Source organism: Hylobates moloch, unplaced genomic scaffold (assembly GCF_009828535.3).
Source record: "Hylobates moloch isolate HMO894 unplaced genomic scaffold, HMol_V3 SCAFFOLD_7, whole genome shotgun sequence".
Classification (NCBI taxonomy): domain Eukaryota; kingdom Metazoa; phylum Chordata; class Mammalia; order Primates; family Hylobatidae; genus Hylobates; species Hylobates moloch.
This window is the reverse complement of record NW_026652282.1, coordinates 111,441,506-111,454,920: the sequence shown is the minus strand read 5'-3', so window position 1 is coordinate 111,454,920 and position 13,415 is coordinate 111,441,506. Positions and strand designations below refer to the sequence as shown.

At 38.9% G+C, this 13,415-nt stretch overlaps 1 protein-coding gene across 1 annotated transcript in view; it reads left to right on the top strand.

Annotated features, from left to right (window-relative positions):
• The first annotated feature begins 294 nt into the window (after positions 1 to 294).
• ENOX2 (ecto-NOX disulfide-thiol exchanger 2) overlaps positions 295 to 13,415 on the top strand; it is a 294,849-nt gene continuing 281,728 nt past the window's right edge. The window contains exon 1 of the mRNA XM_032757614.2: positions 295 to 321. The gene's annotated coding sequence lies outside the window, so the exon portion shown is untranslated. The remainder of the gene's footprint in view (positions 322 to 13,415) is intronic.

The following is a 13,415-nucleotide window of genomic DNA, read 5'->3' as shown; positions in this document are numbered from 1 at the left end:
GAAGTTGTCAAAGAGGAGGGAGAAAATGCTTCCTGCTACTGAGATTGGACTTTGAGAAGGGTAAACAGAAAAGGGAGCACTGTGAGACAGGTGGGCTTGCCTGATTGGAATAAAAGATATCAGCACAAATATACTGGGAAATAAATAGGGTGGAGAAGCTTGGGGTCATAATAACATGATACTTTGAAACATACACATAGTTTGCATATTATTCTGTATCAAATAAAATTGAAGGCAAAAATTAAGATTGGATGATTTTTCTTTTCATCCTAGGGAACCTGATTTGAGATCAATTCTTGGAGAACACAAAGAAGTGTGATGGTATGTTCCAGGTGTGAGTTTAAATCCAAGAAGAAGCTTGTCTTGCAGATGTTTTGTTTGTAGCTATTCTTAGCTACAGTCTATAGCTGTCAACTTTAAAGCCTAGAGTCATCAATTTATTTTCTTAAGAAATGGCATTTGCTGTCCCCGTGCATCACATTATCTGAATTGTAGTCATCTCATTGGGGGACAATAATGACTGCTATTTATTGAACCCACATAATGTCCTAGTCATCATCGTAAATACTTTGTTGCATTATCTGAAGAGTGTTCTGAAGTAGGTATTATTATTCCTGTTTTTTTTCTAGAAGAAACACTAAAATGCACAGAAGTTAAACAATCTACTTAAAGTCACATAAATTATAAGTTGAGTTGAGATTTGAGTGTACAGATTTCTGACTCCAAAGCCCATGCTCTGTTCAACATGGTTTGCTGCTCCCAATGTTCATTCTTGTTCTTGACTTTCCAGTTGTGGTAAGGAGAGATAGGTATAGTTGATCATCCTGGCCAAAACCCAAATGATTCACTTCAAATTTCTATGTCAGAATGTATTTGCTGTAAAGTAGCTGCCAAAACCAAATTAACTGTCATTGCAACTGTAGCTAATTGTGTCTTCCAAAACCATAGTCAGTACAGCTATTTCTGAATTAGATGATTCTCTTTATAACACGTATCATACCTCTAAGCTATTTGGACCTTGATAGTACTTTGGATGTATTTTATTTTAGCATTTTAAAAAGTTACCTGGGACACTAGATCTCTTTCATGACCTCTGCCCACGTGAAGTATTGGAGAAACAATGAAGTACAAGGTGTGAACTTTTCCTGGGGTCTAGTTGGGGAGCTGGATGCCCACAGTTCTGAGATAATGTAGTGTGTAATATAACAGAGACAGGTACAAAGTGCTATGGAGGGATAAAGGAAGGTGTGACTCACTGTAAGGGAGACTCAGGGAGAAGGCTTCCATGAGGAGGTCACGTGACAGATAGGTCTTGAAGGATAGTGAGTTTGCCCAAGGCAGGGAAGGAGTGGAGGGGAGGCATTTCAGATAGAGGAGTCAGTCTGTGAAAGATGTGTGGCTGTATAAGAATAGGGCATGTTCATTCAATGTGGAAGAATTCAGCATGGCTAGAGTGCAGATAGTTGAGGAAAAGGAAAGTGTAATGGGTAGGAGAAGAGTGGAAAGAGGTTGGGGCTGATTTGCAAAGAACCTTGATTGCAATCCTAAGTTGGAATGTGCCCCCATAGGTCAGTGGTTCTCAAAACGTAGGGCATCTGCCAGTGGTAGTTACATTGTGCTCCCACAAACATTTTAATTTTACTAGTTACATGTTCAAATATGTCTTAAAAAACATAAAACTGAACTAAGCCATCACATCTAAGATTACTTTGGATTTTACTTCATAAAAATAGAAAGTGAACCAGTTTTCAGTTCATTTAAAGACAAATATTAAGTAATAACAGTACACATTGTGTGTGAATATGGTAAAAATCACTAAGTAATACTCATGACTGAAATTTGGGAAGTGCTGCTTGTAGGCCATAAGAAACCATTAACATGTTTTAGAAGAGCACCACGATCAGAGTTTTACTTTAAGGACAATGACAGTGGGAAGGATACAGTGGAGGTAGATATGATGAGGCTGCTACTCTGTTCCACAGAGAGACAATAAAGACCCAAGAGTAGTGACGTGAGAGGAGGGAACAGATTCGAGAAACATTTAGGAGGTAAAATTATTAGGACTTGGTGGATGTTAATATTATTATGTCAGTGTTACCAGAATTGTTTTAAAAGTCTGCATGTCCCCCTTGCCTCTTGTCCTTTATATTCTATGGTGAGCAATAATATTGCCCAAACATGCTATGTTTCTATGTTCATTAAGATTACAGTGGAAGCTATAGTTACCACTCGAATTTGGATTACACACAAACATCCTTACCACCTTACTCAGTGTCCTTGAGAGCAGTAGCACAAATATTCAAGGCACTGATTAGGAATATGACTGTGATCTGTGACCCTTAGGCATGCAAGAAACTCCTCAGCCTTTAAGACTCAGCTCATATGTCAACACCTCTGTGAAGCCTTCCCGACAGCCCTCGCCCAACATGCATGAATGCACGCACAAAGCAATGTTAGGCCTCTGGCTTCCACAGGACCCTGCACTTACTTACCTCTGTCCTAGCCTGTACCACACTGTAGGGTGTCGGTCTGTGGATGTTTCTGTGTTCCCCATTAGACTGTGAACTCCTTGAGGGCAGGGACCGGGTTTCATTAATCTCCATACCCATAGCATCCAGAAGAGCACTTGACACATGGTAGTCACCTAATAAATGGTTATTGGGTGAAAAGAATTGATAAACAGATTTGCATGAATATAACTGGGGACCTTGGTAGCACAGAGTGCCAAATGCTATGAAAAGACTAGCTGTTTGCTACATTTGCTACTTTTGCTAAAGAAAGCAGTAAAGTGCCCATAATTTCATGAAAGACCTACTTTTTCCCTCTTTTCTTCACTCTCCCCTGGTTATCTTACCTTTTTCTTTCCTATCATTTACCTATCCAGACAGCTATTCCTTAGCCCTGCCCATTACTTTGCTGCTCTTGACACAGTTCACCTTCCTCCTGCCCTGATACTTTGCCAGGAAACATCCTTCCTTCTACCCACCCAAGTCCAGTGCACTCCGTCCTTGACATCACTCTCAAGTTCATCTCCTACTCATAGACTCTGCTGCTGGGACTATAATTTGATACAGCTCTTCTGGAGAGCAATTCGTCAATATGTATCAGAAACCTTAATGGAATACAGCTTTCAACCTACCACTTCAACTTCTAGAGCTCTATGCTGAGGAAAGAATCATGATGTTTCCAAAAATTTAATACTCAGGACATCTATCCCAGAGTTGTTTATACTAATAGCAAAAACAAAAAAAAAAAAAGAAAGAACATCTTAAATGTACAATATTAGGTGTTTGAATGAAATCAATTGTGGTGCATTTATAGAATGGATTACTAAGTAGCCTTGTAAGTTGATTTTACCAAACAATATTTAATGATGTGGAAAATTGTTTTTGATATATTAAGAGAAAATTCACATCATAAAACTCTCAGTACAGAGTGACAGATCCCAGTTTAAAAATATATACATAACACACACACAAACACACACACACGCACACACATGCACACACACATCTGTGTAGGCATACATAGGAAAAATCCTGTAATGGTAAACACACAAAAAAATATTAATAGGGGTTTGCTGCAAGTAGTAAGATTGCATATGACTTCTACTTTTAACCTTTTGCATATTTTTATTTTCTAATCTATAGTATATTTGTTAATTTTTAAAAAGTTATTTTGACCAGGCACAGTGGCTTACACCTGTAATCCCAGCACTTTGGGAGGCCAAGGCAGGCGGATCAGCTGAGGTCAGGAGTTTGAGACCAGGCTGGCCAACATGGGGAAACCCCGTCTCTACTAAAAATACAAAAATTAGCCAGGCATGATGGCATGCGCCTGTAATCCCAGCTACTCGGGAGGCTGAGGCAGGAGAATTGCTTCAACCCAGGAGGCGGAGGTTGCAGTGAGCCGAGATTGCACCACTACACTCCAGCCTGGGAGACAGAGTGAGACTCTGTCTCAAAAAAAAAAAAAAAAAAAAAAAAAAGGTATTTTAAAATGTTTTCCCAGTGTTCACCATTGTCTTACTTTGGGGCATACCTTCCACCCCCCAACACACATGCATCACTTCTAGCCTGGATTACTGCTGCTTCCAGCCTGCTTCCCTTCTAGTCCACTCTTACCAATGCTGACAGAATGATTTTTGTAAATCACAAATCTAAAACTATCTGGCCTCTATATAAAATAGTTCAAAGGCTGTCCATTGTCTTCAGGGTAATATCCAGACTTCTTAGACTGCCTGATAAAAGCTTTGAAAATCAGCTCCCTGCTTGCTCCCCTAGTATCAGGTTTTCCTTCTGTGATTTACTTTTTTGGGGGGTCTTTGGCCAGTGGCAGGCACATAATAGGTATTTAATTAATGTTAGCCAATGTTGACGTGGACTGTATGGATTAGCTATTTTATGCCAGGCAATCTACTGGTATTTAATTCTCAGAGCAAAAATATTAAACACATAAAATAGTTATTCCTGTTTTACAGATGAGGAAAACTAAATACATCAAAGTGAGAAGAAAAGTTATCATAATAAAGAGCATTTTTTAAAGAGAAAATTTAAAACCTCCTGCCATAACTCTGTTTTCTTTATTTTCCAGCAATCCCTGCTGGTCCTTGTCAGGAAGAAAACAGGCTTTGTACACTCCCTTGGGCAAGTTATATGTGACCACAGCATAACAAGAACAGCCGCAAACTGACATGATCTCACCCTGTCGTGGTTCACATTGTGCTCATGTACAGAAATCTTTCCTTTGTGTACATAACACTTCATACAGGAGAGATGGAATAGCTCCAGTTGCTCTGTTTTTCTTTATTTTTTGAAATTCTATGTCATTTGGGATGGGGATGTCAGCAGAGAGCTACAGAAAACTGTGATAGAATTGAATGTATAAGAATGTGTCTCATGGGAGCTGATGTCGTTGGTTAATTTATTTTTTTAAATGTCACGTAGATGTATTTTCCAGCAATCTGTCCCCAGGGAAGACCTTGGTTGAATTCAATAGTTAATCCTACTTACAGAATGCAGCCCATGTGTGCACTATATTCTTGCATTGTTAAGTGATTTTAGACATATGTAGTGGATTACCATATGACATACAATCGAGTATATATAGGATATCTGATTTTCTCTACAATAATGTATCAGTGGTCATTCAGGATCCTGAAGTATAGTCTTCCCTTCATTTTCCTTACAAATAATACCCATTGTGCAAAAATGGATGATTTCTAAAGGAAGGAAGTCCTAAGCATGAGTCATCTGAATAAAATATTTCTTTATAAGGAATCGTTACTTTTAAATACTCCAGGAAAAAAAATCTATAGTTTTCCTGCTACATGATCAAATAATTTGAACGTAGAAATTACAGATAGAGTTTCACTTCATTCGATGAATTATTGTAGGCTTACTATGTGAAAGCACTCCGTTAGGCACTGCACTAGATACTCATAAATACCCCTTTTAATGCCTTCTGAATAAAAAGAGAAAGAATGAGGGAGAGAGAGAGCAAGCAAGCACACAAGAGTAAGAGAATTCAAGAGCAAATAAAAGAGAAAAATTTTAACAAGTGGGCCCATCTTATAAATGAAAATTCACCCAGCTGAAAATTGGTATATATACCCGTGGGGATGTGGGTTTTTTTTTTTTCTTGGTGGGATATCTAGGCAAAAATGAGCTACCAGATAGCTGATAAGCAAATGATCTGCTTCTCTGTTTACAAACAGTATGAGAGAAGGAACAGTGACTTTCTGTGTTTCCCAGCCCTGCACAAGCCTGCTGGTGATGTGAGAGTTATGATTGTGTCAGCTTTTCCAGGGTTTCTGTCTCTGCTGCAGAGATTTGGCAGACACCTCAGACAAATTTTATGTCTCTTAAATCTTCCTCAAGCTAGGCTTGGCTCTTAGATTTATATGTGCAAAAAAGTAAAGTGTTTACCAGTTTGACATTTTTGAAGATCAAAACAGACTTAGTTTAAAAAAAGAAATCAGCATACACCTCAGTTTAGTCAGAAAGACCTAATTGCTTTTTGCTATTTGTTTAAAATAGCCCAAATGTGTACTTTTCAGAAATGGCTACTGATCGTATGTCTAAAGATTTATGTTCTATCCCTCAATGTTGCTTCCTTTTTTTCTTGCCTACAAAGTGTAAAGTTTTGCTGAAGTCTTAATTTTCCTTTTTTTGCCTTTACTGATACATAGTATAAAACACTGTAGGATGGAAACATGGTGAAATACATTGGCAATCTAGGAGGAGAAAAAAAGATAGTTTTTATTAGCTCTGCTTCCCTCCCCTTTTTGGTGCTCTGTTTTTCAGTGGTATCTTACTCACAAAACATTATTCTTTGGCATAATAACGATAGTGAGTAGAAGAATCAAAGAGCTTTCAGTGACCACACTTTAACAAAGCTGGTCCAAATGCCTCGGTAGGCAGAGCACAAATGAATATGGCAGTCATTCAGGAGAATTGAGACACTATGGAAAATGTTACTTCAGAGAACAACATTGCTTTAGTGGTGAACTGTGAAAGATAACGATGGAGAAATCCCCAGTAAGGGCTCTTGTCATCTGCTCCAGCTGCTCTTCATTTTTAGCCAGGAACAACTGCTAGTAAGAGTTTCCTGGGATAGAAACTGCCCCACAATAAGCCTCTATAAGGTGTCCTCCTATCAGCTTTTCTTCAGTCAGGTCCTCAAACATACTTCACTAGGATTACTCTGGTCACATACCATTCTAATTTTCACCTTTCAAGAGATGCTGAGTTTGACTTCAAGGAGTACTTGATGTTCACACTTATTCAATAGACATTTGAGCATATATACAGGACCAGACCCTATGCTAAACACCAGGACTATAATAATGAATTTGATATGATGTAATCCCTGCCCTTGAGGAGCTCACAGTCTAATAGGGGAGATAGACACTCAAACCAGTGATCATATTCTGATGTGAAAGGCACCCAAAAGAGAGAGAAGGTGTTCTGGGAATATGGAAGAGGGAATTACAGCCAGGGGTGGACAACTTAGAGATCAGAGTCTAACTGTGCTGAATCATAAAGGATGAGGGGCATTGCCTAGTCTCTCTGGACAAAGGTGATGGGCAAGGATTCCAGGCAGAGGGACCATCAACACATGCAAGGCAGTCAAATGTATAAAACTGCATAGTTCAGAAAAAGGTAAGATATTGTGTGTGAACCATTGAAAGCGTGGGAAAGGAGGACAGGATAAGAGTCTGGGAAGGTATCCTGTGGCTGGTTGGGTGAAGTAAGTCAGCTTGCTAAGCAGTATGGCCATTGTCCTATATGTAGGGATGAGTGAACACAGGGTTTTAAATGGGGGGAGTAACATGATTGCACTGGAGGATGGACTTCATGGGGGGAAAAACTGAAGACAGATAAAGTCCACTTTCTTTTTTTAAATTTTATTATTTTTATTTTGAAATACTTTCAATTTAGAGAAAAGTTGAAAGAATGGTATAAAGAATGTTAAAATAACCATTTGAGAATAAAATTTTAACATGATGCTTCATCATTTCTGAATATTTTATTTGAATCTTCTACCAAAAAAAGGATATTCCATATATAGCTACAATACAATCATAGACATCAGGAAATTTTCTTTTTTTTCTTTTTTTTTTTTAATTTTAAGTTCTAGGCTACTGTGCAGAACGGGCAGGTTTGTTACATAGGTATACATGTGCCATGGTCAAGGATCTAGAACCAGAAATACCATTGACCCAAGCAATCCCATTACTGGGTATATATCCAAAGGATTATAAAGTCCACTTTCTAATTTGGCAGTCTTTGAGAGATTTTACCCTAATCACTTGCCACTATTCAGCAATGCCGTCTCTGCTAGGGTTTCTTTCCATATACAGAGATCACTTTGAACAAATGTTTCCTTCTGCACACAGGACATAACTTCCTGCACTCCTTCACATGTTACTTAGATGAATATTCATTCTTTCCAACTCAAATCAGTGATTCCAGCAGTAATTGAGGTTTGATTATCATGAAGGAAAGAAATCAGTTTTGAAGCACAGCAGCTTCATTTCAGAAGCATTCTATGAGGCGTATTTATTGCTTGCTGAGTCAGCAGGGCTGAGGCACGTGCTGGTCAGCTGCCCTTGGGATTTGGGGGAGGAAAAAGGAAAGGCTGAAGAGATGTCAGGAAGTGGCTGTTTGAAAAATAAGCAGCAACCAGCATGTTGGAAATCCCTAAACGTCACATCCAGATATGGGAAGTGGACAGACATACCAGATGTACATGAATATAAAACAAATGCATGTTGAAGGTACCTGTGCCCAAACAAATTGTACCATCTAGCCAGTCAGTTTTAGATCATGTTCTTTCCCTGACTCAGATACTGTAAATGGCTTCCCATTATCCATAGGATGAAGTCCAAACTCTTCAGCCTGACCTTTAGTACTGTCTGCAATCTGGCTCTAACCTACCTTTCTAATCTTTATACTTCTGTCTTACAGAACTCTGCTCCAGCCAGTTACCCTTTCAGACACTGCTTTGGCATTCCATTACTTACAGTGGGAGCCCTCTCAGGGAACGGACTGTGTTTTTTACTTCTTTGAATTCCCCAAAGTGCCTAACACAGTGTCTTGCATATAGTAGGCCCCCAAGATATATCTGTGACTTATTTTTCCCCACCCTTCCACCATTGTTTCCAGTATCTCTACTATTAACCTAATGCCCTCACTACTGAAAATGGCAACTGAGACACTAGGTAAAAGAGGTTGGTGCTCAACAAATTATCTTTTAACTTTTTAGTTTGAAGTACTTTTAAGTATAGAAAAATTGCAAGCATCATATAAGAATTCTTATATACCATTTGCTCCGATTCACCAATTGTTATTATTTTGCCCTATTTGCTTTATATTTTCTATACAATTATAATTATTTTGTTCAGAAACACTTGTGGTTGAATAAGCCATACCCCTTTCCCCCTCTCCTTTTTCTCAACCTTTTATTGTGAAAATATTCAAATACAGAGAAAAGTCAAAAGAATTGTACAGTGAACACCCAGATACTCACCATTTAGATTCTATAATGAACATTTTGTTGTATTGCTTTATCACCTATTAATGTATCCATTCCTTTATGCATTTCAGATTAAGTGGCAGACATGAGTACAGTTTTTAAAAATTTTTCAGTATACATATCATTAACTAGATGAACAAACTCTTTTGTGCTCTGAAATCAACCAAGTCATCCTGCATTATACCTGCATTTACTGTGTTGCCAAAACTCTAGTCTACCTGTGTATCTTAGATCTGTTTGGCCATGGATCACATGTCTTTTTCATTAACTCTTGGATGACTTTCTATTTCATCTAGTGTCGTGCAAGGCACACATTCCATAGATACCACTTGATGCTCATGAGCAGAAACAGAGCTAGTGCCAGAGGAAGAATCACGATAAAACCAGAATAAACTGGGGAAGGAAAGAAGGGAATCTGAGAAGAGGGCCACAGGTGAATAGGAAAGAAGCCAGGGCTTGAAGGATCGGGGGGAAGCAGGATGTCTCCACCTGACTGGTACTTCCAGCATTACTATCTGCTACTTCCGAGCTTTTTCTTTAAAAGGATGGGTTCCAGGAAACTAGGGACAACTGCTGCTAAGCAGAGCACATGACAAGTTTCCTTGCTACTCTTTAGGAAACCCCAATTAATGTATTCATGTTGCTTCATGAATATGCTGATTTACCATAAGATGCAAGTTAGTTTTGGAGAATGAGGTAGACCACTGAAAACCTTCCAAACTATATCTGTGCTATAACCAAAGAGCACTTAAATTCAGTGAATCCCAGTTTCGTTTTGCTTTATAACCTTTCCTTTCTTGTATTGCTATGAATACAAGGATAGCTTTCATTGGTCTTTACTGAGTTGTCATTTTGTGTCAAGTACTATGCGAGATGCTATCAGGTCATTGACACTTTCCAACAGCCTGACAAGGTAGGGACTACTTCCTCCCCATTTTTCAGATGAGAAAACTTGAGACACAGCATGGTTAACTATCTTGTCCATAAGACAGAATTCAAGAAATTCAGGTCTGCCTGACTCCAGAGCCCAGTAGTCCTAACCATTATACCAAACTGTAAAATGAAATTTAAAAAAATGTCAACCCAGTATAAATGCAAGGAAATTTACTTTCACTGTTTTGAATCAGCATGTAATTTATTCACTAAGCAAGCCCAATTGAATCAGTGAATTAAGAACTATTTCTTTAGTTCTTAGGATATTGTTATAGTAATGGATTCAAATTGTCTGAGTTCGAATCCCAGTACCAGTCAAGTACTGTAAGCAAGTCACTTAGCATCAGTAAGCCTTAGTTTCCTTGCCTATAAAGTAAGGATAAAAGTGTCTACTATAGGAGGATTACTTGAGCCGAGGAGTTCAAAGTTACAGTGAACTATGATTGTGTCACTGCACTCCAGCCTGCGTGACAGAGCAAGACCCTTTCTCAAAAAACAAAAAACAAAAAACCATATAGCGTTGTATTGTGAAGATTGGTTAAGAAAATTATGTAAAATTTGCCATGTCTGACATGCAATAGGGGCTCAGCCTATATTAGATCACTGTCATTTCTTTCCTCTTCCTTTTATTGGACCAGACAACTCATCTGTAACTTTCACTTGAGGAAAACAAACTATTCCTGAAACATTTCTTTGAGGAGAGACATTCTGAAAAAGTTTATTAGGTTATTTCTGAGGCTGAACAAGGACAGTTACCAACTCTTAAATGAAGTGTATTTCTTTTAAAAAAAAACTTTTTAAAATTTAATTAATTTATTTATTTAAGAGGTGGGGTCTCACTCTCTTGCCCAGGCTGGTCTTGAACTCCTGAGGTTAAGTGATCCTCCCACCTGGGCCTCCCAAAGTGCTAGGATTATTGGTGTGAGCCACCATGCCTGGCCAAGTATATTTCAAAATAAGCTAGAAACATGAATCTTTAAGAGAGTTGGGGTGGTCCATCTCTCTGCCTCCTGCAGATTAAGGCTAAATTGTGACTTTATCTGTTTCATCACTTGACTAAATTCCACAGTTGGCATAGACTATTAAACCTGGGATATTGGCAATCCCAGCCTGGCCATTTCTTGGTAAGCAAGCTGAGGCTAAGAGAGTAGAAGTGACTTGACCAAGATCAAACAGTGAAGAAAATCAGGAGACGTCAGTTCTTCTGACTCCTTATCCAGTGTTCATTCTGTGGTTCCCTTGTCAGCTTTCAGACAGGTGAAACCAAGCCTTGCTGTGTGTTCTTTGCAGGAGCTTGAGCTGATTAGACTCTCAGGGTTTGGTGCAAGTTTGATCGATTCAGAAAACATGAAACTTTGTTCTGGTTCAAATCAGCTTGCTAGTTTTTGTTGCTTTCAAACTGTTACAATTTCTGTTTTGTTTGGAATTTAGCAAATTAGTGTTGTGTCTTCCCGTTTAAGTTCATGGTTTGGTTCAAGTTCTTAGTTCTTTGAAATCTTCCACTAGGACTTTTGTTTTTGACAAAAATACTCAGAATCGGGTGGCTAGTGATGGAAATTCATTTGAAAAAAATCAGTCAGGCTTGGTGACGGCTGCCGAGGAGGAGCTTGGGTGGTTTAGGGAACCATTAATGCTTACATTCTGGAACTTGAAATCGGGATAATGGAAACAGTGCAATGGTTTTTGGTGTGCGTGTTTGTTTTTATAAGGATGCTTTCATTGCTCTTCTTGCTAATCTGGGTTGAAACTACTGCTTCACACCTCATTGCCTTTTGGGACACTCTGTCAGTCATGTTCCTCATTTTTTGACTGTGAGAAAGAAGCTAACAAAAAAAAATCATCTTTCCTGTCCTTTCCCTTTACTTTGAATGGCCCTTCTGAGGAACTTGGGGAATATGAATTTCAAGCTTAAATTTGTGGAGGAGTTTAGTTGCAATGCCCAAAGGCAGAACAGTCCGATTCTGAAATACAGCCTTTGTTCGTTTCTTACCAATGTGGTTTTTAAAGTCTCAGGCAAGCCTCCTTTGCTGAACCTGAAATTGGACTGACACCTTCCTTAGTGGGCAGCCATGCTGCCAGTGAGGCTGTGGTGGAGGGTAGCAGGGATGAGGCCCCTGGAGAATTGTATCCTACCTGCCTCACTTTCCGAATGGCAGAGGAAAGTGAGATCTGGTGCTAGGGCTGTCAGTACCTTTTCAGGCTCTTGACTGTTTAAGCAGTAGGAAGGCTAGGATTGCAGCTTTGATGGTTAGGAGGCCACTCCCAATACCTCAAAAGACAAGCACTTTTTATTATAGTAGGTGAGACTTTGGATGATTTCAGCAAGTATGTTTCTGATTAAAAAGCTCTCACTTTAGATTAATTTTCTCTTTTCTCCACCCCTCCCCTCTTTTTCCCTCCTTCTCCTCTCTTGTCTTTTTCTCCCCTTCCGCCTTTCAGCAGCTCACTTGCTCTTAGCTACCAATTACCTGTTATGTGATTAATATTATCCTTTTCCCAATTGGTTTAACATAGATTTTGGATATATATTTTACTGGCATCTTCAGTAGTAGCAATGATGTTCAAAGGGGCAATTAGAAAAAGTTTTCTTTCTTCTTACAAGAAGTAGGATGGGCACTTGTTTGAGGGCACAGATAGCACTGGATGGGGCCAAGAGGAGCTGACATCTGATATCCCTGCTCTATCCCCCACCTTTCTTTTGGCTGCTTCAGATTTGGTTCATGTGGACAAACACACACTTGGGAACCACCATACAGATGGAAATCAGGACATGTGGGATTTGGCTGAACCAAAGATCCCCAAACATTGCCTGGATCATTTAGTGGCCCAGGTATGGCCACCCCAGGACTTCATGTGCTAAAATTGTGTCCCAGCTGAAGCCAGCTGGTCACTGTATATATAGTATCAAGGCAGCTTGGAGCCTCATAAAGCATGACTTTGGATTTTTACCTTGTGAATTTAGATTTAGTTAATCACCTTGAATCCTACCCCAACACACTGGGCAATGAGGATGTAACAGGCAAATAGAAAGCTTGAACAAAAGGAGATGCTCATTATCTAGTAGTTTGCATTCTAGATGGGACATAATACTAGACCATATGAAGAAAAATGGACTGACTTTCCAGAAAGGAAAGAGAGAATTTAGAGGGCTCCAGTCTTTTTAATAAACTTTTGAAGTATTATTTTAAAATTTTCTCAAAAAAGTTCCGTGCTGTAGAATTTTAAGAGCAAACAGCGATTCCATCTAATTTAAAAATTGTAAGAATTGAACAGTGTTTCATGAAATTGTATTGGTTCTTTCTTTCTATTTGCCTTATGTGATAGAGGTGCCTCACTTCAATCATTAAGGCAAGATTTGTTTAGGGCATGGTAGTAATAATCCCATACAATTGTATAGCCATTTACAATTTACAAAAGGGTTTTCATACCTATTATCTCATTAG